The sequence below is a fragment of the Camelus dromedarius genome, chromosome X, assembly GCF_036321535.1.
Source record: "Camelus dromedarius isolate mCamDro1 chromosome X, mCamDro1.pat, whole genome shotgun sequence".
NCBI lineage: Eukaryota > Metazoa > Chordata > Mammalia > Artiodactyla > Camelidae > Camelus > Camelus dromedarius.
Genome location: NC_087472.1, coordinates 8,303,099 through 8,328,562, shown reverse-complemented (window position 1 = coordinate 8,328,562; position 25,464 = coordinate 8,303,099). Strand labels below are relative to the sequence as shown.

The following is a 25,464-nucleotide window of genomic DNA, read 5'->3' as shown; positions in this document are numbered from 1 at the left end:
CCTAGCTTTTGTTTTTTAAAAATCTAAATCCATCGGATAGACTTTTACTAAATAGAGGGGAGAGAGAGCTTGGATTTGGAGAAAGGAGTGAGGAGTGAGATAGAGATATAGGAAAGAGAGAAATACTCCCCATGACTTGGGACTGGGAGATGGGCATAGGGCTAGTTATCAAGGATAAGTAAGGACTCACACTCATCCCTGGTGTCTCCCTGAGGATATACCCTGGAATGGATACCCAAGTGTGGTGTCTCCATGACAACCACAGTGGGCTAAAGATTAGGGATCAGAGGGACCTGCCCAGTGCCTTGATATAAGACCTCTGAACTTTCCTGATTGGTCTGGGACTCAAGAATGACAGAAATGAGTTTCCCTTCCTGGTTGGCAGGATGGAGGCTCTAAATTAAACATACATTAATTAAACTAAATAAAGAGTGTGGTATATCTTCTACAACTGAGCTTTTTACTGAAATTTAAACTTGCTCCATGGGGAGAACCTCTTCTTGGATTTCAAAGAATGTGTGCCCATCTTCAACACAGCCTACTTCATTAGAGCTCATAAAATTGAAGAAGGTTCCTTTTGAGACCAAGGCTGTGACTGTTAATGAGCTGGCATGCAGAGATGAATGTGGTCTCTAAGAAGTCACTCCTACTTCCATATGTGATAGTGGGCCGTGACAGCATGAAGTTTGACAGAGTACCGCAGAACTATGTTTGACCCCCTGTGGCAGAATGATCTTCAGAAGGGGTCCTCAGGAGGAGGAGAGGAGGCGTGCATTCATAATGGAGTTTGCCGATGAGATTGACTTCCCTGTGAATGTTTAATTCCCTATATTAGATTTTAAATTTCTTTAAAGTAAAACCAGAAACAAAATAGGAAATTCTTTCCTGAGAAGGAGTGGCATACAGCAACAGATATTGGCAGGTCCTGGGGTACAAAAGATCTCTAACTGCCCCTTGCCTGAACGTGCTGCTCAAGACATAGATTATCTTACTGGGACAGAATATTTTGCCTGCTATGGGAATGATAACCTCCTCAAACTTGAGCAGGTTTACAGCAATGTAAATTCTATTCAGGGAGAAAGGACTTTTGGATCTTGCTCAGGCTAGATGCAAAAGATGCTGTAACAATGGTTGGTAGGCATCTAAGGCCAGGAAACTGCAGAACCTGATGGAATGGCTAAAGGCTCTTGGGCTCTCAAAGCATACAAGTGACTTTGGCTGAATCTTTGAGAGTTTTAGAAGAGGCTTTCATTCTTGCTGAAAACCAGAGTGCATACTAGATAAGCCTCTTAAATACACATCAGAGAGCTGGAGAAAAGTCTGCATTTACACAGATGCTAGAGATTCTGTAACAGAGGGGACTGGCCCAGGAAATTTAGACTCAGACATCATTTAACACAGATTTTGGCAGAAAAAGTCCTGACAGCCACTTTGCAGTCTTTTTGCAAGCCAGGAGGTAGCTTGCTTATGCACATTCTCCAAGCACAAGTTGCCAAGTGAAAACGAACTGGACTTCTTGCTAGATGGACACATCACTGATTCTGCCACTGTCAGTGAGGAAGTTTACTCTACCTTTCTAGGTTCTTCCGGCTGGTCTAAGAATTAAACTGACATGAAACATAATAACAGGAGAAAACCAAACAAAGTTTAACAGCATGTACACATGAGACCCAGAAAAACTGAGTGACTTGCCAAAATGTCTGAAACCATCACATTAACATTTTTGGCCAAAGGAAAAAGAGGATGTTGCGGGTAGAGGTTTGGGACTCAAAGGGAAGGAAAGCAACTGACATGGAAATGGAAAAGCAAATGTTTAGTAAATGTTTGTTGGGCCCTGCAGACCCAGTGGGACACTGAGGGGACCCTGGTCTCTAGGCCCTGCCCCCACCACTCCTAGACCGTGTTCTTTGCAGATATCTCCTGTGATGGCTCTATTTGGGGAACAAGCCCTCTATCTAATTTTGTTTTTAGGCATTTAGGGGGAAGTTAAATATTTTTTCCTGAGTCTTTTGAGCCTTGATTGTTTTCAGCTTGAAATAACCTGCATGCCAAAGAGACATTCTGGGCCGGCAAATTTTGCTCTCACTTACCAGCAAGATGACAGCCTAGGGCACTAGCATACAAACTGTGATCAGTGGCGCTGTGGGCCATTAGCAGTTTAGAAAAATGATAACACCCTTCTTTTTGCCTTGCTTTTAGAGAGTCACTCACATTTCATTGTGGATTGTGCCCATTAAGAAAAATCATAGGTAGTGATGTGGAAGACAAGGCTTTCTGAGAAATGTGAGTATATCTGGGGAGGACATACTAGTTACATGTTGGTATAGCTTCATGCAGGTCCTATAGTCTCCCCTGGGTCAGATAACTGAGACCAAATAGTAGGAGAGAAAGAAGCATGAACAGTTATCAGATGATGGCTGCTGAGTGGGTAGATAGATGATCGATTCATAAGTCAGCTATCCTCCTGCTCTATACCTTAAAGTTAGATGTGCACAAAGAAAAACAGAAAAAAGATCAATAAATCCAAAGACTAGTTCTCCAAAAAAACTGGTAAAATTTAAAAACGTAGCAAAACAAGTCAAGAAAAATAAGGAAGCAAAGACTACAAATATGAGAGAAAAACTGACATAATTATAGACAAATTTTTGCTGATGTGATAAATCAGCCTAACCATGGTCATTTTGTTTTACTTAATCTGTCTCTTTCCTCTGGTGACTTTTCAGATTAATCTTTGTCCTTTATGTTTTTCAATTTTCCAACAATGTGCCCATGTGTGCCCCAGATTTTGGGAACAAAATGTTGGGCCTTGATTGTTTTCAGCTTGAAATAATCAACATGCCAAAGAGACATTTTGAGGTGGCAAATTTTATTCTCCTACAATGTAATGGGAAAAAAATGATCCAGTGTTATAATACTTTAAAGTATAACTTCCTTGGGGTAAAACAACAAAAAAAAAAGCAAGAAACACCTTTAAAGAGAAAAGTATATTACATTTTCAAAGAACATGAAAGTCCTGAACAAATGGAGAATAAGCCATGTTTATGAATGAGAAATCTCAGTATCATAAAATGAAAATTTTCCCTCAAATTAATCTGTAAATTCAACATCATTCCAGTCAAATTCCTGTAAGGAAATCTTTGGTACCAGATAGATAAATTGTAAAAGTCATATTGAGCACTAAAGAGCCAAGAAACTTTAAAATAATTCTAGTAAAATAACAATGGAACTGCAGCACCCTATCCCCGCACAAAGCCAAGTAGTTAAAGATTAGGACAACAGAGTCACAGACTCAGTGCCTGATGGGCATTCTTGAGTTTTACAGATACTACACCTGCCACCAGAGGGGAAAGCTAACTGCATGATGACCAGACTGCAGCCATGACGTGGGCTGCTCCAGCTTTAGCAGGACTGGATCGATGGCTAACACAATTCCGAGAACTGGCCTCAAGAGCCTAGGACTAACACTACCACTCATATAATCTATATCTTTGTGGGCATCAAAATAATTGCAGCTTGCTCTGCCTGTATATGTAAGTGGGCAACTAAAGTTGTCAGCAAAGAGATGTTACAGACTGATGTCGACATCTTCTACTCTGAGAATATGGCACCCTATGTCAGCATGCAGAAGTTACAGATGTACCCTCACCCCTAATCCCATAGAAACGCAATAATATTTGACAGTGGGGAATTGAAAGCAGCTCTTTTGCCCTTTTCCTGTTAGGCCATTTCTGTCCCTCTCTAACCTTAAAAGAATCTAATTATAAGAATGAGATCACCAGGCGATGTAACCTAACTCCCGACTTACACTATCCTGACTGCACGCCACTCCTTGCCTAAACTGTTGATTCTTTTCCTAGAAGTAAGAATGAAGAATTAAGCAGTTAAAGAATGATTAGCTCTCTACCCCCAATAACCCCCTTAGCAATCCTGCAAGCAGATCACGGGGCAAGATAACATCTGAAGAGAGTGTCAACCAGTCTGCATGCAATGGAGATGATGCAGAACCCAACCTCCTGCCTACATGATTCGCTCAGATTCTTCCCCCCAGCTTCCCCTTTAAAAACTGTCATCATGGCTGAGCAGAATCTTTGGAGGTGGTCTCTGGACAGCAGTCTACCATTTCCCCAGTTGGCAGCTTTTCTGATTAAAGCACCTTTCTACTAACACTTGCCTCTTAAATTATTGGCTTTTGAGCAGCAAGCAGCTGAACCTGAGTTTGGTAACAACAATAACAGGAAAAGGATTTATTTTTCTATACATTAAGATTAGAATGAAGCTATTTTAGTAGTACTGATACTGATCAATGGAACAGGATAAATGACCCAGGAAATGATCTATATATACTGGTACATGATGTGATTGACATTACAACTAAGTGAGGGAATTGGCTTGCTTTGTGTTTAAAATAAAAGATCTGTACTTCACCATATCAAAATAAACTAAAGATGCTTATCTATGTAAATGTTTAAAATAAATTTTACAACTATAATAAGAAAATATAAATATCTTTGTGACCTTGTGGTAGGAAAGCATCAATTAAACTTGGCACAAAAAAAGCACACATAAAGAAAAAGATTCATGGAATTGATTGATTGTGCCAAAATTTTAAACTTCTGAATAAAAAAACACCATAAAGAGAGTTAAAAGACAAATCACAGACTTGAAGAATCTATTCGTGACATGCATTTTAAAATAGTATTTAGCATCTGGAATACAAAGAAAATCAACTCCATTAGACACAATAGAAAATGGTCATCTTGCAGAGAAGTGGAAATCGGAATAAACAGATGAGAAGCTGAACCTTACCAGCAATCTGAAGAAAAACAAAACAAAACAATCATCTATCAGATTTCGAAAAAAAAAAAAAAAACCTCATAAAAGTTTGTGAAGGGTGTGTAGACTTATAAGGAAGAGTGAATAAATAATAGCTGGCCAATGCCAAAATTTACATTTTAAATAGAGGCATGTCATGTGTCATGTTAATAAAATTAACTACTAGATGGATTTAATAAATTCCTGTTAGTGATTGCCTCAGGTTAGGAAAAAGGGAAACTGAACTGTGGAGAGACACAAAAAAGGAAATCAGCTCTATCGACAAAGTTTTTATTATAAATAAAATCTGAATCCAATGTTAGCACATTAATTCCTGGTGGTAAGCATATGAGTGTCAATATTAGCATCATATATTTTTCAGTTTCCTGTGTATTTGAACTTTTTCATACACAACTACACACACACACACATACATACACACACACAACTGTGATTCAAATGGAACTAACTGGACTGTTTGAGTAGGGTAGAGAACAATTTAGGATTTAGATTATTGGGAAGTTAATTCTAGGCTAAGGTTGACAGTGTCAGTCAGTCAGCTGGGGTGGAAGGTGGCAAGAGGAAAAGAACGTACCCTGGACATTAAACAAGATTCTTAAAGTACTTGAGACAGCAAAATGGTAACGTCAGTGACAGGGAGAGACATGAAGTCATGGATGAATCTGTTTTTCACCTAATAGGCTACTGGGGGAAAAACATGATTTCTCAACCAGTCGGTGACAAAAGCCATCTCTTAAGAAAAGCAATCTGATGGGAGTTATGAGCTGGTATGACCCAGGGCAGTCCCCTCCTACACACCTCAGAAACAAAAGTGGAACATAATAGGAGCTTTCATTTCTGAATTCCTTCAGCCCCTTGATACCCTTCAATAGGAAAGGATCTAAGACAGACCCTTCCACATCCTGGCTGCCACTTTTTCATCCAAAGAATCACAGAGGTTAGCCAGCTTGGAGACATTTTTCACAGACGCTACTCACTGTATCAGTTCATCTGTAGGATTGCATGTTCAGTAAGGGCACATTCCTGCCTAAAACTTATTATGAAGAATAATTCTGCTATGAGCTGGGATAAATTCATTGCTCTTGTCTGGGAGGAAGAAATTTTCCTCTACTCTTCTAGATTCTTCTGTCTGGTCTAAGAATTAAACTGATATGAGACAGATCAACAGGGAAAAAAAAATCAAAGTTTAATAAGTAACATGTATACATGAAATAGACCCCAAGAAGACTGAGTAAATCCCCCAAATGACTGAAACCCTCACCTTAAATATCATCTTCAGCTAAAGACAAGAGAGGGTGTTGGGGTTAGTGGTTGGGGACCTCAAAGGGGAGGAACATACTTTACATGGAGGTGGAAAAGCAAACGTTTGGTAAACAAGTGTTTGCTGGGCCAGGCAGAGGCAATGGGACACAAGAGGTATTTTAACAAACAGACTTTGCTAGATTCCTCCCTGTCTACACACCTAGTTCACACTATAGTCATCTATGGTGATAACTCCCTTCCTGGAACAGGTACCCTGTCTGCATTCTTCTAGGCGGTTGGGGGGAAGTCATTCTTGAGTTCTTTTGGGCCTTGATTGTTTTCAGCTTGAAATAATCTGCATGCCAAAGAGACATTTGGGGCAGGAAATTTTGCTCTCCTAAATGTTTATCAAATCTCTTCTGCAAAAAGAAACAAAAGATTCTGCATCCTCAGCCAGGCAAATACCGCATCATTTCTACTAAATATTTTAAACGATTCTAGTCGTTATTTCTCTAGTAATGTGCGAAAAGAAAGTCAGTGAAGAAATGACTGTTTAAAATGTTCTGTGATTCAAAGGGGCTGATATTCTATATAGTATTACTTCTTATTGCTGCTCTGTGGATACTTGAAAAATAAAGATTAATTAAAGAATTATCTATAGCTCCATATAGAGAAGAAAATGGCTTTTTTTTAAAACCTGAGAATTGGAATACTTAACACAGCTTTTCAACAAAGCACTGGATTAGGATTTAGGGCACTTGGGGCATGGATCCAGCTGCAAGATTTTTTGCTGGTCTAAACTGGGGAAATGTCATTCTTGCCTTTCATTTTAACTTTGAAGCTAGGATAATAATTCTCTAATGCTGGATTCATTATAAACTTTCAAATACCATTGGAAGGCCATTTTTCAGTTCATGATCTTAAAGTTTACGTTTTAAAACAAAAGAACTGAATTAGAGTTTCATCTTTTCCAGATATATATCCAGAAGTAGAATTGCTAGATCATACGGTAGCTCTATTTTTAGTTTTTTAAGGAACCTCCATACTCTTTTCCATAGTGACTGCATCAATTTACATTCCTACCAAAAGTGTAGAAGGGTTCCCTTTTCTCGACACCTTCTCTAGCATTTATTATTTGTAGACATTTTGATGATGATCATTCTGACCAATGTGAGGTGATACTTCATTGTAGTTTTGATTTGCATTTCTCTAATAATTACTGATGTTGAGCATCTTTTCATGTGCCTCTTGGCCATCTGTATGTCTTCTTTAGAGAACTGTCTATTTAGGTCCTCTGCCCATTTTTTGATTGGATTGTTGTTGTTGTTCTTGTTTTAATAATATTGAGCTGTATGAGCTGTTTATATATTTTGGAAATTAAACCCTTGTTGGTTGCATCATTTGTATATATTTTCTCCCATTCCTTAGGTTGTCTTTTTGTTTTGTTTATGGTTTCCTGTGCTAGGCAAAAGCTTGTAAGTTTGATTTGATTCCATTTGTTTATTTTGCTTTTCTTTCTTTTGCCTTGGAGACTGATCCCAGAAGACAGTGCTACGATTTATGTCAGAGAATGTTTTGCCTATGTTCTCTTCTAGGAGTTTTATGGTGTCATGTCTTATATTTAAGTCTTTAAGCCATTTTGAGTTTATTTTCATGTATGGCATGAGGGAGTGTTCTAACTTTACTGATTTACATGAGGCTGTCCAACTTTCCCAATAACCTATGGAAAAGAATCTGAAAAAGAATATATATATATATATATATATATATATTATATATATATTTTTCTGAAATATAACTGAGTCACTTTGTACACACTTGAAACTACAATATTGTAAATTAACTATACTTCAATTAAAAAAAAGATTTAAGAACAAAAATACAAAAAGAAAAAAAGCACTAAAAATAAAATAAAACAAAAAAATTAAAGTGAGGGAATACTAAGTGTGATAAGAGAAAAAGTCCTTGGGTTTCACTGCAACCTGTAGGTCCCCGTGAACACTTGAAAAGAACTCAAGCATCTCACCAATAGTAGTATATTTATGTACCTTTCTGTATAAGATATATTACATTGCGTGCCTATTCAATGCAGTGCAACATATAACACAATTCTAGAGAGGAACAATCATTGTAAGAATCGATGAAAACTATTGTTATAGGTTAAGTGGGATGATAATGGCAGGAAATGACAATAAAAGTCTCCTTGCACAAATAGGAGAATGAAGAAAAACACTTCATTTCTTCCTCATAACAGACTTCTCACTAAAGGAGCATTCCAAGAAGAGTTAAACAAATATCATCCATTGAAGTGTTGGAAGAAAACAGAAATTCTATTTATATTTATTTTTGATCTCATGCCTTTTAATTCCTATGTTTTATAATTCACATAATATAGTGATATAAGTTTATAATGCATAAATTACAAGTTTATAATGCATAAATAAACAAACAAATGGTGGAACAACACCATTTCATGTTGTGGAGGAGGAAAAATAATATTCCAATATTTCCTCTACCCTTCGAGGTTCTCGGCTGAGATTGCCTTGTAATAAAAAAATAGAACAGATTAACAGGAGAAAACAAACAGAATTTTAACCACATGTATCCCTCCTGTATACATGAAAAAGACCCAGGAAAACTGAGTAACTCTACAAAATGGTCTGAGCTGCCACCTTAAATACCATCTCAAGCTAAAGACAAAAGAAAGATGCTGGAGGGGGCGCCTATTATGGGAGGTTTTCAGGAAAAGCACAGTAAACAAGGGTAAGGTTTTTACGCAGATTTAAGTTCCTGCCTTTTTCACTGATAAGAGTTTCTAGAGATTTAGTTATCCTGTCATCTTCCTCTTTCTGATACAGAGAGGAAGACACCCTTACAAATGGAGATTTCCCTTATACATGTAAATGTCTCTTACAAAAGGGTGACTACAACTTTGTTTTCAGAGCCTCACCTATGTCTGCTATTTCTTAAAAATAATCAGCCTAAAATAATCCTTATGCCAAAGAGGCATACCTTGTGGTGGCAAATTCTGCTTCCCTTCAACATCTTTTTCAAGACTTGTCTAAATTAGCCTTCTAATTGGTCCCTCTGCCTCTAGTGTTATCCAGATCCCTCCAGTCCTTTCTGTATATTCCCACGGTTGAGGAGGAAGAGATTATCCTCTGTCCATCTAGGTTCTTTGGGCTGCTTTAATAATTAAATTGACATGAGACAAATTAACAGGACAAAAACCAAACAAAAGTTTAATAACAAGTACAGGTGGGAGAGATCCAGGAAAATGGGTAATTCACCAAAATAGCCAAAGCCTTCACCTTAAATACCATCCATCCCCAGCTAAATACAAAAGAGGATGTTGAGGGTGGGTAGAGTCAGTTATGGGAGGTACCAGGAAAAACACAGTAAGCAGTAAGACTATGATACAGATTTAAACCCTTCCCTTTTCCATTGATAAACTCCTAGATATTTGGTCATTCTCCTCTTTCTGGTACACAGAAGGATACACTCTTACAAATGGAGATTTCACTTATAAATGTAGAAGTTTCTTACAAAAGGGTAACTCCTACATGGTTTTCAGAGTTTTTTCCATCTGCTGTTTCTCAGAAAATAAACAGCTTAAAATAATATGCCATAGAGACATATTTTGGGGTGGCAAATTCTGCTTCCTTGCACCATCAGAGACATCTAAAGTGTACATCTGATTTAGTTATTCTCCACTTTCATATTAGAACCAGTTAGAGATTAATTTTAGGTCAAATTTCCTGGAAATAGACTATGAGATGGGCAGTTATGTGCAGGCATTTCACTGGGAGTATTTCAGGAAGTAAGGAAGATAGGGCTGAACAGAGAAAGAATATGATCTCCACTGCTTTGAAATAGGGTCTTAGAGAAAATTTCAGAAATCTCTAGAGGTTGGATGACCAGCTTTTTAGAGTTGTACCAAACTGAAGAAAGGGGTTTGAGCCTTTGAACCCTCACATCTGCCAATCATTGTCCATAGACCACCTGGTAGAAAAGTAGCAATAATCTTGGATGAGGAGGCAATGCTCTTTGAGAAGCCCAGTTGCGAGCCATCAGTGGAAGATATTCCCAGCATTGATAATAAAGAGGAGATCTGGGTGAATCAACACACTGCCTACTAAAAAGTTCTAAAGCCCAAACAAAGATATTAAAAGTTCAAGTGAGGAGAGATAAGGGGAGGACTTGTGAATGATTTTTGTTAAAAGAGAATTGCTCCTGGGAACAGAAGGAGGAAAAATGTTGGAGGGGCACTATCCCTTTTATTTCAACCCTAGAAAAAGCTTCAAAGGAGACCAATTAAAACCCCTAACATAGGAGTCTTGAAGTTTAAGATACATAGTGATTAATAGTGTGGCCTTTAACAAGTCATATAATTTCTTTGAACTTCTGTTTCCTCAACTGTAAAATAGGTACAAAAATATTTACTTTATTGGTGGTTGTGAAGACTAAATAAGAAGATGGATCTATTAACACAGAATCTGACATTAATTTATTGATCAATATTAGTTCCCTTTATGTTACCTCCTTCTAATCTTTGCTTAAATTGCACATTCTTAATGAGGTCTTAAATAACCATTCTTTAAAAATCATACCTCCCTACTTCTCATGCCAACATTTCTTCACACGCTGCCCATTTATTGTTCTCTACAGTACCCAGCATCTAACATACTATATATATTTACTTATTTTTTGTTTGTTGTCTGACTACTCCCACTAGAATATCAGCTCAGTGAGAACAAAAACTTGATCTTTCTTATTCTCTGCTAAATTTTCACTGCCTAGCACATATTTGGTACTCAGAAAATATTTGTTGCTGATCTTGTCAAGATGGCAGAATAGTAGGACATTGAGATTGCCTCCTCTCATGAACACAAAAAAACCACAACTGACTGCTGAACAACCATCAGTAAAAAAGATTGGAACCTACCAAAAAAAGATCTTCAACTGGAGACATAAAGAGAAAAACCACAATGGGAAGGTAGGAGGAGTACACTCATGATATAATCGGCTCCCCCACCTCCCAGGTGAGTGACCCACAAGCTGGAGAATAATTATATTGCTGAGGTTTGCCCACAGGAGTGAGAGTTCTGAGCCCAAGTCAGGGTCCCCTCCTCAGGGGTCCAGCATCAGGAGGAAAAGCCCACAGAGCATTTGGTTTTCAGGCCAGTAGGGCTTAATTAAAGAAGCTCCACAAGACTGGGAGAAACAGAGACTTCATTCTCTTAAGGAGCATGCACAGAATCTCACATGATTGGGACCAAGGGAAGAAGTAGTAATTTCTTAGAAACCTGGGTCAGAACTGTCTGCTGGTTTTGGAAGGTCTTCTGGGGAGGTAGGGGACAGCTGTGGCTCACCCTGGGGACATAAAAGCTGCTGGTGGACATTCAGGGAGTATTCATCTACATGAGCTTTCCTGGAGGCTGACATCTTGCTTGGGTCATTATTGCCAAGACCTGGCCCCACCAACAGCCTATAGGCTTAAGTGCTGAGATGCCTCAGGCCAAACAACATCCTGAGTGAGAACAGAGCCCCAGCTATCAGCAGACAGGCTGCCTAAGGACTTCTGAGCCCACAGGTGAACAAGAACTAAGTGATGAGGAGACAGGCTATCAACCTGAGAAAGAGTTCAGAGTAATGACTGTGAAGATGATCAGAGAATTCAGGAGGAAAACAGATGCACAGAGCAAGAAGTCAGAAGTTTTTAGCAAAGAGTTAGAAAATACAAAGAACAACCAAACAGAGATGAAGAATATAATTATTGAAGTGAATAACACACTAGAAGGAACCACGGGTAGACTAAATGAGGCAGAAGAACAGATCAGTGAACTAGAAGACAGAGTAGTGAAAATCACTACCTTAGAACAAAAAAAGAAAAAAGAATGAAAAGAAATCAGGACAGTATAAGAGACCTCTGGGACAACATGAAGTGCACTAATATTTGCATTATAGGGGTCCCAGAGGGAGAAGACAGAAAGGACCTGAGAAAATATTTGAAAAGATAATAGCTGAAAACTTCCATAACTTAGGAAAGGAAACAGTCACTCAAGTCCAGAAAGTGCAGAGAGTCCCATACAGGATTAACCCAAAGAGAAGCACACTGAGGCACATAGCAATCAAACTGACAAAAATTAAGGATAAGGAGAAAATATTAAAAGCAACAAGAGAAAAGTAACAAATAACATACAAGGGAACTCCAACAAAGTTATCAGCTGATTTTTCAGCAGAAACTCTGCAGACCAGAAGCAAGTGGCATTTTTATAGTGATGAAACAGAAAACCTACAGCCAAGAATATTCTACCCAGCAAGGCTCATTCAGATTTGATGAAGAAATCAAAAGCTGTACAGATAAGCAAAAGCTAAAAGAATTCAGCACAACCAAATCAGCTTTACAACAAATGCTAAAGGAAATTCTCTAGGTAGAAAAGGAAAGGCCAAAACTAAAAAGAAGAAAATTACAAAATGGAAAACCTCACCCATAAAGGCAAACATACAGTAAAGGTAGGAAATCATCCACACACAAACTAGTGGAAAAATTAAAAGACAAAAGTAGTAAAATCATCTCTATCTATAATAAGCAATTAAGAGATACACAAAAGAAATGTAAAATATGCTATCAAAACTAGTAATCATGAGGGGAGGAGAGTATGAATGCAGGGTATTTAAAATTCATTTGAAAGAGATCAGCAACTTAAAACAATCATGTGTATATATAAACTTCTATACCAAAACCAGATAGTTAGCACAAACCAAAAATATATGATAGATATATACACAAAAAAGAATGAGGAATCCAAACATAATGCTAGAGATAGTCATCAAATCACAAGAGATGAGAACAGAAGAAAAAAGGGGAAAAAAGACCTACAAAAACAAATGCAAAATAAGAAAATGGCAATAATAACATACATATCGATAATTACCTTAAAAGTAAACAGACCAAATGCTCCAACCAAAAGACATAGACTGGCTGAATGGATACAAAAACAAGACCTACGTACTGTCTACAAGAGACCCAGTTCAGAGCTAGACACACTAACAGACTGAAAGTGAAGGGATAGAAAAAGGTATTCCATGCAAATGAAAACCAAAAGAAAGCTGGAGTAGCAATACCTATATCAGACAAAATAGACTTTAAATAAAGACTGTTACAAGAGACAAAGAAGAACACTACATAATGATCAAGGGATCAATCCAAGAAGAAGATATAACAATTGTAAATATATATGCACTCCACATAGGAGCACCTCAATATATAAGGCAATTGTTAACAGACATAAAAGGAGAAATCAACAATAACACTATAATAGTGGGGGACCTTAACACTTCATTTACTTCAATGGACACATCATCCAGACAGAAAATCAATAAGGAAATACAAGCCTCAAATGACACATCAGACCAGACGGACTTAATTCCTATTTATAGAGCATTCCATCTGAAAGCAGCAGAATACAATCTTTTCAAGTACACCTGGAACTTTCTCTAGGATACGTTACATGCTAGGCCACAAAGCAAGCCTCAGTAAACTTAAGAAAATTGAAATCATATTAAGAATCTTTTCTGACCATGACTATGATTAGAAATCAACTACAAGAAAAAAAAATCTGCAAAAAATACAAACACATGGAGGCTAAATAATATGCTACTAAACAACCAATGAATCACCGAGGAAATCAAAAAATACCTAGAGACAAATGAAAATGAAAACATGATGATCCAAAACCTATGGAATGCAGCAAAAAGTTGTAATAGGGAAGTTTATAGCGATAAATGCTTTACCTCAGGAAACAAGAAAAATCTCAAATAAGCAACCTAACCTTACACCTAAAGCAACTAGAGAAAGAAAAACAAAACCCAAAGTTAGTAGAAGGAAAGAAATTATACAGATCAGAGCAGAAATAACTGAAATAGAAACAAATAAACAAACAAAAACAATAGAAAAGATCAATGAAACTAAAAGCTGGTTCTTAGAAAAGATAAACAAAATTGATAAACCTTTAGTCAGACTCATCAATAAAAAAAGGGAGAGGGCCCAAATCAATAAAATCAGAAACAAAAAAGGAGAAGTTACAACTGACACCACAGAAATACAAAGGGCCATAAGAGACTATTACAAGCAACTATATGCTAATAAAATGGACAATCTAGAGGAAATGGACAAATTCCTAGAAAGGTAATCTCCCAAGCCTGAACCAGGAAGAAATAGAAAATATAAACAGACCAATTACCAGTACTGAAATCAAATCAGTATTCTAAAAAACTCCCAACAAACCAAAGTCCAGGACAAGATGCCTTCACAAGTGAATTTTACCAAACATTTAGAGAAGAGTTAACACCTATTCTTCTGAAACTGTTCCAAAAGATTGCAGAGGAAGGAACACTTCCAAACTCATTCTGAGGCCACCATCACCCTGATACCTAAACCAGACAAAAAAATCACACACAAAAAAGAAAATTATAGGCCAACATCACTGATGAGCATAGATACAAAAATCCCCAACAAAATACTAGCAAACCAACTCCAACAATGCATTAAGAGGATCATACACCATGACCTAGTGGGATTTACCCAAGGGATGCAAGGATTTTCAATATCCACAAATCAATCAGTGTGATACACCACATTAACAAATTGAAGAATAAAAACCACATGATCATCTCAATAGATGCAGGAAAAGCTTTTGACAAAATTCAAAATCCATTTATGATTAAAAAAAAACTCTTCAGAGAGTGGGCATAAAGAGAGTATACCTCAACATAATAAAGGCCATATATGACAAACCCACAGCTAACATCATACTCAATGCTGAAAACTGAAAACATTTCCTCTTAGATCAGGAACAAGACAAGCATGCCCCTTCTCACCACTTCTATTCAAAATAGTTTTGGAAGTCCTAGCCACAGCAATCAGAGAAGAAAAAGAAATATAAGAAATCCAAATTGGAAAAGTAGCAAAATTGTCACTGTTTACAGGTGACAAGATACTACACACAGAACATCCTAAAGACACTACCAGAAAACTACTAGAGCTCATCAGTGAATTTGGTAAAGTTGCAGGATACTAAATTAATATACAAAAACCTGTTGCATTTCTATACACTACCAGCAAAATACCAGAAAGAGAAATTAAGGAAGCAATCTCATTTACCATCACATCAATAAGAATAAAATATCTAAGAATAAACCTACCTAAGGAGGAAAAGACCTGTACTTGGAAAACTATAAGATGCTGATGAAAGAAACTGAAGATGACACAAACAAATGGAAAGATATACCATGTTCTTGGATTGGCAGAATCAATCCAAGATGTTAAGATGACCATACTACCCAAGGATACAGATTCAATGCAATCCCTATCAAATTACCAATGGCATTTTCACAGAACAGGGACAAAAAATTTTAAATTTGTATGGAAAGACAAAAGATCCTGAATAGCCAAAACAATCTTGAGAAAGAAGAATAGAGCTGGGAGAATCATGCTCCCTGACTTCAGACTATACTACAAAGCTACAGTAATCAGAACAGTACTGGCACAAAAGCAGGCATACAGATTAATGGAACAGGATAGAAAGCCCAAAAATAAACCCAGGCACTTATCTCAATCTGTGACAAAGGAGGCAAGAATATATGATGGAGAAAAGACAGTCCCTTCAATAAGTGGTGCTGGCAAAACTGGACAGCTACATGTAAAAGAGTGAAATTAGACCATTCTCTAACACCATCTACAAAAATAAACTCAAAATGGATTAAAGACCTCAATGTAAGACCACATACCATAAAACTCCTAGAGGAAAACATAGGCAGAACACTGTCTGACATAAATTGCAGCAACATTTTTTTGGATCCATCTATTAGAGTAATAGAAATAAAAACAAAAATAAATGGGACCTTATGAAACTTAAAAACTTTTGAACAGCAAAAGAAACCATAACAACCTACAGAATGGGAGGAAATATTTGCAAATGATGTGACCAACAAGGGCTTAATTTCCAAAATATACAAGCAGCTCACACAGCTCAGTATCAAAAAAAAACAAAACAAAGCTAAACAAACATTTCTCCAATGAAGACATACAAATGGCCAACAAGCACGTGAAAAAATGCTCAACATCACTAATTATCAGAGAAATACAAATCAAAACTACAATGAGGTATTCACACTGGTCAGAATGGCCATCATCAAAAAGTCTACAAATAATAAGTGCTGGAGAGGGTATGGAGAAAAAGGATCCCTCCTACACTGTTGGTGGGAATGTAAATTGGTGCAGCCACTATGGAGAACAGTATGGAGGTTCCTTAAAAAAAAACTAAAAATAGAGTCACTGTATGATCCAGCAATCCCACTCTTGGGCATATATCCAGAGGCAACTGTAATTTGAAAAGATAATGCACCCTCATGTTCATAGCAGCACTATTTACAATAGCCAAGTCATGGATGCACCCTAAATGTCCATCGACAAACGAATGGATAAAGAAGTTGTGGTATATTTATACAGTTAACAGAGAAAGTACAAGATGACAACTTGGTATTGAATGAAGTAGACTAAAGAAACAACTCAAGGAAGTTTGAAATCTGCATTGTACTAGACTTGCTTTGACTTTGACAAGCTATGGACATTATTATTAAAAAATCTTATGCTATTAGAGGCAGATAGTATCTATATGACAACTATTTGTGTACTAAGTACTTTTGTATACATGTTAACTGAATTAATCCTCACAACAACCCTAGGATAAAGGTACTATTACAAGCTTCTCTTTACAGATGAAAAGACTTGATGCTCAGAGAGGGAGATAAAACAGTAAAGCCACCCAACTGGTAAGTGTCATTCATGATATGAACCTGGTTCTTTGACACAGAAGCCACTGCTTTCTCCACTCTACCACACTGTCATTTTATCATTAATATTTCTTCCTGAGAGAGTCGATAGCACCATAGAATTATGAATTAGAATCACTTTGGGCCATTTTCTGTTCAGTATTGTAATCCACATAGCCCCATAACAAATCCTAAACATATGTCCAGATCCTGAATGGAGTATCTTCTTAATAAACTCTGCTGAAGAGAAAAGTACAAATTAATACAGTGTATTAAGTATATTCCCTTTTTATGAATGCTTAGGGTACTTGAACTACCCATTTCACCAATAGTATCTACTTAAGATAATACCTTCAATGGGTACCTCCCACTGAAAACACTTGATGCTCAGCTAGACAGGTAGACTGTACTCCCAGTCCTGAATCTACCATTTATTACTACTAATGAGACTCATATCATATTAAACTGAAAATAATAATGGCCCATCAACAGACGACTGGATGAAGAGCTGTGTTATATTTATACAATGGAATACTATTCAGCCATAAAAAATAATAAAATAATGCCATTTGCAGCAACATGGATGGACCTGGAGGTTGTCATTCTAAGTGAAGTAAGCCAGAAAGAGAAAGAAAAATACCATATGATGTCACTTATATGTGGAATCTAAAAAAAAAAGACAAACTAACTTATTTACAGAACAGAAACAGACTCACAGACATAGAAAATAAACTTATGGTTACAGTGGGGGAAGGGAGTGGGAAGGGATAAATTGGGAGCCCACAGTTGGCAGATACTAACCAATATATATAAAACAGATAAACAACAAGTTCATACTGTATAGCACAGGGAACTATATTCAATATCTTGTAGTAACTTATGGTTAAAAAGAATATGAAAATGAATATATGTATGTTCCTATATGACTGAAGTATTGTGTTGTATACCAGAAACTGACACAACATTGTAAACTGACTATACTTCAATAAAACATATATATACATAAAAAATAATAAAGTACACTTCACAAGAATGTTGTGAGGATTGTATGGGTTAACATAAGTAAAGGGCACAAAGAGTCTGATGTGCAAAAGTTAAGCACATTTCTACTCCTGCTGTTATTATTATTAAAAGGAGGCTACACAAAGTACACACAATATGAAATACATTTACTGAAAAATGATGGAGCACAATTCTGGTAATGAATGCTACTGCTAATTTTTTTCCATGGGCATGCAGGATAAATTTTGTTACCTACACCAAAAATACTACTGTTCTTATAAAAAAAAAAAAAGTCTTGTATCAGTAATGTCCAAAGTGCTTTCACATTAATACTCAAAAAATCCTTGGAGTGAGGCAAAGTTTTGCAGTCCTCGTTAAACATAGCTAGTAAAGGATGGGGCCACGATTTTCTGACACCACGCATAGTGCTCTTGGTATAATGTGCAAATCTTCTGATCACTAGGTCTGTACCTGTTCCATTCTGCTACTCTTAATAGTGCTAAACAATCATGTCAACTAGAGCAGGTAGGTAAAAGAGAACACTTCATTTCATAGCTTTATCTGTGTCTGGATCTGTATCCACATCTATATTAAGTTAAATGCAATGACAGTGCCTTTTTTAAAGTGAAACTTGGCCACCAATTCCATCTGCTTTCAGCATGCTTACTACATACATGCAGTAGAAGATACTGTTTAAGAGGGTAGGTTTGGGTATTGGACAGATGTTGGACCTGTAGCTCAGCTCTTTCACAAAGGTGTATGAGCAAGGGCAAGATTATTAACCACTGTGAATTTCAGAATCCACAGTTTTAATGGAAATATTAAAGTCAATAATACTTCTTAGAGTTGTGGCCAGCATATTCTAAGCCCTCAGTAACTAAATTACTGCTAAAAGTATTATTATCATTATGAATAGCAGTGATATTCACCCATCATGGAGAAGGTATTATTCATACTCCACTCCCTAGTAATTCTTTGAATAGTCATATGGGTGAAGTATAGCAAATACCAACAACTTGTAGAAGAGTCCAATACAGTGTTGTGCCAGAATCATTCTGTCCAACTTACAAAAGCTTAAGTATTAAATTTTCAAAAATTTTGTAAGCTGGTTCACACAGCCATTGTTAAAAATTATAATAAACTTACAATTAAACACATTATATTAAAAACAAAAGTAATAAATATTCAAAGCTTATAATATCTTAAATATTTTACTACATTTTACTATTATCTATGCTTTTGAGGTTGTTTACCATCTACTGTATCTGTATGATGGAAACGCTGAATAAGTGTGCTACTGTGTCTCTCTTCTCAACTGCACTTTCAGTGACATCAGGTTGGTAGCTTTAACTTGGCCATTGTGAGAGTATTAATACCACTCAATCAAGGCCCCCTCCCCCTAAAACCAGTTGTTAAGCATTTACCAGCATACAATTAGACCAATGTTATACCAGCTGCTTTCAAACACAATATTATACATACTAGTCACTTACAATCTGTCTTCCCTCACTTCAAACACCTCAGTTTCACGACCTGCTTCAGTGAAGCCATCTTCATTGAAGCCTTGAACAGAATATGAGGTAATGAGAGATATGAGGGTGTGGATAATGCCACAGCCTCAAAATAAGCCCTGGTTTGGGAACCTGTTCATCTTATATGGTTCCCTTTTGAGCAGCTGATACTAAGCACATTACACTTTGAGGGTTACTATATAAACACACACACACATATCTAGGAGACTCAAATGACAGTTAAATAAATCAAATCATACTCTAAAATCTTTATGAATTGAAATTTTGTGTGAAAAAGTAAAGGTATGATTTTGAATAATTATAAATTTTGTCAATTATTTCTATACCTATATTTGGAAAGTGAACTGATGCCCTTCTGATATAATAAATATATGTGAAATAAACTAAAAACATTTTAAAGAGCAGGTACTCCAGTGGTGTATACCAATATTTTTTGCAGAGCTTGGAAACAATGTACAAAAATAATTTGTGATGCAAAAACATTTTTTTAGCACAGAGAGGTATCCAGAAGAGACAGAAATTTACACCTTAGGACCAACTTCAATGAGGGAACTTGGGCAAAAATGAAATATGCCAAATATTCTGCAAAATAAATCTTAGGAAATTGGATGACATTGAGTGTGTCCCTAAATAATCAAAACCAAATTCAAAAGGTTAAATTAGGTACTCATCTCTGAATACTATATTGCTATTGGAATTTGCATAGAAAACTAACTGAAGAGAGGGAATAATTCAGAGATATTGAAGACACTGTTGGAGTTTACATTTGCAATCAGTTCTGTTTTCACTGTGTAAACTTAATATTTAATAATGGGTATAAATATATATATATATTTGCAGCATACTAGTTAAAAAACACAGAAATGGAGCAGACTACTTTGGTTTTAAACCTGTTTTTATTTTACTTTATTTTTACTAGCTTGGTGACATTGGACAAGTTATTTAAAGTATCCATGCCTAATTTTCTTACCATGTAAGGATAATAATAGTACTTACTTCATGGAGTTGTAGAAACTAAATGAATTAATACAGCTAAAAGTGCCTAGAAGAAATGCTTAACACACAATAAACTTTCGATATATGTTGGGCATAATAATAACTACTACTGTTGCTATTCAGCAATATCATTCATTGACCATATATCATGTGTAAAATGCTCTTCACAATATCACTTTGTTCAGTCTTCACAACAACTGGAATGAGGTAACTATTATGTTAATCTGACATTATTAATAAGCTATCTGTGGTCCCATGGCTAGTAAGTTGGGCAATTCATCAAGGATTATTGTGAATATCTCCCTAACACCAAAAACCCATGCTTTTTCTATTGAGTATTTCTCAAAATATAAGCTACACCACTTTCATTAGAATTACCTGGGGTGCTTGTTAAATGCAAACTTGCAGTCACTGTGAAATGCTTCCTGATTCAAAAATCTCTTGGGATGGCTCCAGACACTCTTACTTTCAGACTAGTTCTCCAGGTAATGCTTATGCACATTAATGTTTGACTAATAATGCATCTTGCCATGTTGGTTATGCTCATTAACTTTCCCACTGGAACATTTTACTATTAACACCAGATGCAAAAACCTACAAGATAAGGCTTCTGCAATATCAACCAAAAGACTATTGATTATTTCTTCTTTTTTCAGTTCTCAAGGCAATTAGAATCATTTAGATAAAAATACTGCAGATATCTGGACATTATTAAAATCTATTTGCTCACTATAAATTAAAAGTAAATTTCTCCTTTCAAAGATTGATATTCAGATCTATCCAGTAATATGGTTCCCATTCTGGTTTATGAAGTAGTGGATGATGAGTTGTTCATTACATCATAGATAAATAGGTATGATTAAAATTTACGCTACTTCTATATTAGTGTAGTAAATATGTCTATCTAGCACTTTCTGAAACTATCACAGCTAAAATATAGAACAAGGTGTGCATGTGTGTATGCAATATTTGGAAGAAAAAAAATTAGAAAAATAAATTGTTCTTAATGTCATTTCCAAATGTAACACTGTTCTCTGTGTAATGTTTAAATATATTTATTCTCTGGTTGTTTCTATACATTTTTAAACATAGCTATTATTGTATTTTATATAAAATTTTATAGCCTGCTTTTTCACTTATCGTATATGCATTGTTGTTATGAAAGTCTTTATAGACATTTTTAGTGGATTATAATATTGCAATTACAAGATATACAGTAATGTACTCAATTATTATGCAATAATTGTGCCTTTAGATTGTCTTCAATTATTTCAGTATTATCAATTGTAAAGTCTAGAATGGAGGATGAAAGAGTAGTGCAACGGTGGGTGGTTATATTTTTCTGAATTTTCCAAATGCCTACAAGGAACACATACAAATTTTAGCAGAGAAAATGTTATCCAAAATAAAATGAATTGTATAGTAATAGGTGATTACAGCTGAAAGAAGTGCAAATCTCAGACCCAACTGAAGAAGGAGTCTCTAGGGAAACTCAACAGGGGAACAAAAACAAGGGAACTGGAGGAAATTTTAGACTGATAATTACAGCTACAACAAATAGTAAACACAGTCTAATTCCTACCCAGGTAAACATAAAACTTCATACTGCAGTCTATTTATCATAATTCACTTTACCTGATACATCATGTCTGGCTTTTAACACAAAATTAAAAGACATGCTGAAAGGCAAAGAACATTCTGTTAAGCAAAAGCAAGCATCAGAACCAGATTCGGATATGGCAGGGATTTTGGAACTATTAAACAAGAAATTTAGAATAACTATGATTAATATGAGAAGGGCTCTAATGGAAAAAATGGACAACATGTAAGAACAGATGGATAATGTAAGCAGAGAGATTGAAACTCTGAAAAAAAATCAAAAAGAAATTGTAGCATTCAAAAGCAGTAACATAAATTTTAAAATGCCTTTGATGGACTCATCAATAGGCTGGACACAGCCAAAGAAAAAAATCAGTGAGCTTGAAAATATGTCAGTGGAAACTCCCAAACTGAAAAGCAGAGGGAAAAATAATTTTTTTTAAATGAGACAGAATATCCATACAAATATTTTTATTAAAAGATAACATATACATAATAGGAATACAAGAAGAAGGAAACAAGAAAGAAACAGAATAAATAAATGAAGTAAAATGACTGAGTTTTTTTTCAAAATTAGTAACAGACACCAAACTATAGATGTAGGAATCTCAGAAAACATCAAGATGATATTCCCCCCACTCCAATTTACAGCTAGACATAACACAGCCAAACTAAAGAAAGATAAAGACAAAGGCAATCTTGAATGAAACTTGGGGGGGGGGGTGCCACATTACCTATAGAGAAAGAAAGTAACAATTAACATCAGACTTCTTTTCCCACATCATGCAAGCAAGAAGAGAGTAAAGTGAAACATATAACACGCTAAAAGGGAAAAAAAATCCCACCAACCTAGAATTCTGTATCCAGTGAAAATACCCTTCAAGAAAGAAAGAGAAATAGACTTTCTCCTAGAAAAATAAATTGAGATAATTTGTCACCAGTAGAACTGCCTTGCAAGAAATGTTAAAAAGAAATTCTTCACAGAGAAAGAAAATTCAGAAACTGGTATCTATATAAAGAAAGGAAGAACATTACAGAAGGAATAGATGAAGGTACAATATTTTGTTTTTCTTATTCTTAATCTAATAGATAATAGTTTACTAAAAATAAGAATAGAAACAATGTTTGGATGACAATAGCTCATGGATAAATGAAATGAATGACATCAAAGTTGGGGGCAGAAAGGAGGAATTGAGAATACTCTATTATTAGGTACTTGTGCTATACATGAAGTGGCATAGTGTTATTGAAAGTGGACTTAGACTAGGTGTAAATGTATATTGAAATCTAAGGTGGCACTGAAATTATAAAAATAAGTATAATTATTATGCTAAAAAAGAGAGACAATGGAATCATATAAAATGTTCAATTAAAGCAGTAGGCCAAAAAAGAGAAAGACAAAAAGAGAAGCAAAACATAGGGCAACAAGTAGAAAACAATTCCAGATATTATGGATATAAATCAAACTGTATCAACAATCTATAAATGGTCTAAATGCACCAATTAAAAAAACAGATTTTCAGAATGGATAACAAAACACAATCCAATTATATATTGCCCTCAAGAAACTCACTTTAAATATAAAAATACAGATAGATTAAAATAAAGAGATAGAAAAACTAGACCATGCTATTGCACTAATTAAAAGAAGCTGGAATAGCTATTAATTTCAGCTAAAGGAGACTTCAGAACAAGGAAAATTATCAAGTATACATAGGGGCATTACATAATAATAGGGTCAACTATCTAAGGAGACATAAGAATCCCTAATGCATACTCACCAACTGAGTGTTAAGGTACCAACATATGTGAAGCTAAATCTGACAGACAGGCAAGAAGAAATAGATGAATACACTTTTAAAGCTTCAGTGTTCAACACCTCTCTAACCGTAATTCAGAGCCCTAGTAGGTAGAAAATAAGTAAGGATATAGTTGAACTGAAATGCTGAATCCATCAATGCTCTGGATCTAATTGACATTCATAGACATAGACTACTTCATCCAAGAACAGCAGAATATACATTCTTCTCAAACTCACACAGAATATTTACCAAGAAAGATAATATTGTGGGCCACAAAACTCATCTTAAATTTAAAAAGGATAGAAATCATACAAAGTATGCTCTCTGACACCAATGGAATTAAACTAGAAATCAATAACAGAAAAATTTCCGTAAGTATTTGGAGATTAAACAACATACGTCTAAATGGCTCCTGGATCAAAGAAGTCTCAGGAAAAAAAAGAAAATATTTTGAAACAAATTAAAATGAAAATACAACTTATAAAATTTGTAAGATGCAGTGAAAGCAGTGCTTAAAGGGAAATTTACTGCATTATATGCATAGTTAGAAAAGAAAAAAGATCTAAAAATTAAATAATAACTATTAGAGCAACAATCAATGAAATTTAAAACAGGACAAAAATAGAGAAATTCAACAAAATCAAAAGCTGGTTCTTTGAAACATCAGTGAAAGTGATAAACCTCTATCCGGTCCAACAGGAGAAAAAAGAAAGGTCCACCCCTTCCCACCAGTATAATTAATAATTATTAATATCAGGAATGAAAGGGATCAATGCTACCAAGTCCTTGGACATTAAAAGAATAATAAAGGAATAGGAGAAACAAATCTATGCCCACAACTGTTAAAACCAGATGAAATGGGCCAATTCTTTAAAGACACAAACTATCAAATCTCACACAAGGAGAAACAGATAATTTGAAAGGCTTATATCTATTAAAGAAATTGGATCAAAAATTAATAACCATCCTTAAAGGAAAGCAGCAGCCTGAGCTGATTTCACTGGTGAATCCTAACAAACACTTAAGGAAGAAATAATAGCAATTCTCTACAATCTGTTCCAAAATAAACTGAAGCAGAGGAAACGCTTCCCAACTCATTCTATGACATTACAAGAAAGAAAAACAATAGGCCAATGTCTCATAAACATAAATACAAAAACCCTCAACAGAATATTAGCAAATTGATTCTAACAATGTATAAAAGTATTATACACCATAACCAAGTGGGATTTATCCCAGGTATGCAAGGCTGGTTGAAATTTTAAAAATCAATTAATGTAATCCTTCATATTTACAGGATAAATAAGAAAAATCATACAATCGTATCAATAAATACATAGAAAGCATTTGAAAAATCCAGCACACATTTAGGATAAAAATTCTCAACAAAATTAAAAGACAAATTCTTCAACTTCATAAAGATCACCTACAAAAAACCTACAGGTAACATCACACTTAATGGTGAGGCACTAGGTGCTTTCTCCTGAAGACTGGGAACAAGATAACCATGTCCCCTCTCACCACTCTGTTCAACATTGTACTGGAAGTCTTAATTAATGCCATAAGACAAGAAAGGGAAATAGAAAGTATACAAATTGGGAAGAAAAAAAACCCTCTTTTTT

At 35.5% G+C, this 25,464-nt stretch overlaps 1 pseudogene; it reads right to left on the bottom strand.

The window, feature by feature from the left end:
- Positions 1-25,464, bottom strand: part of LOC135320202 (tigger transposable element-derived protein 1-like) — a 61,654-nt pseudogene that overhangs the window by 21,900 nt on the left and 14,290 nt on the right.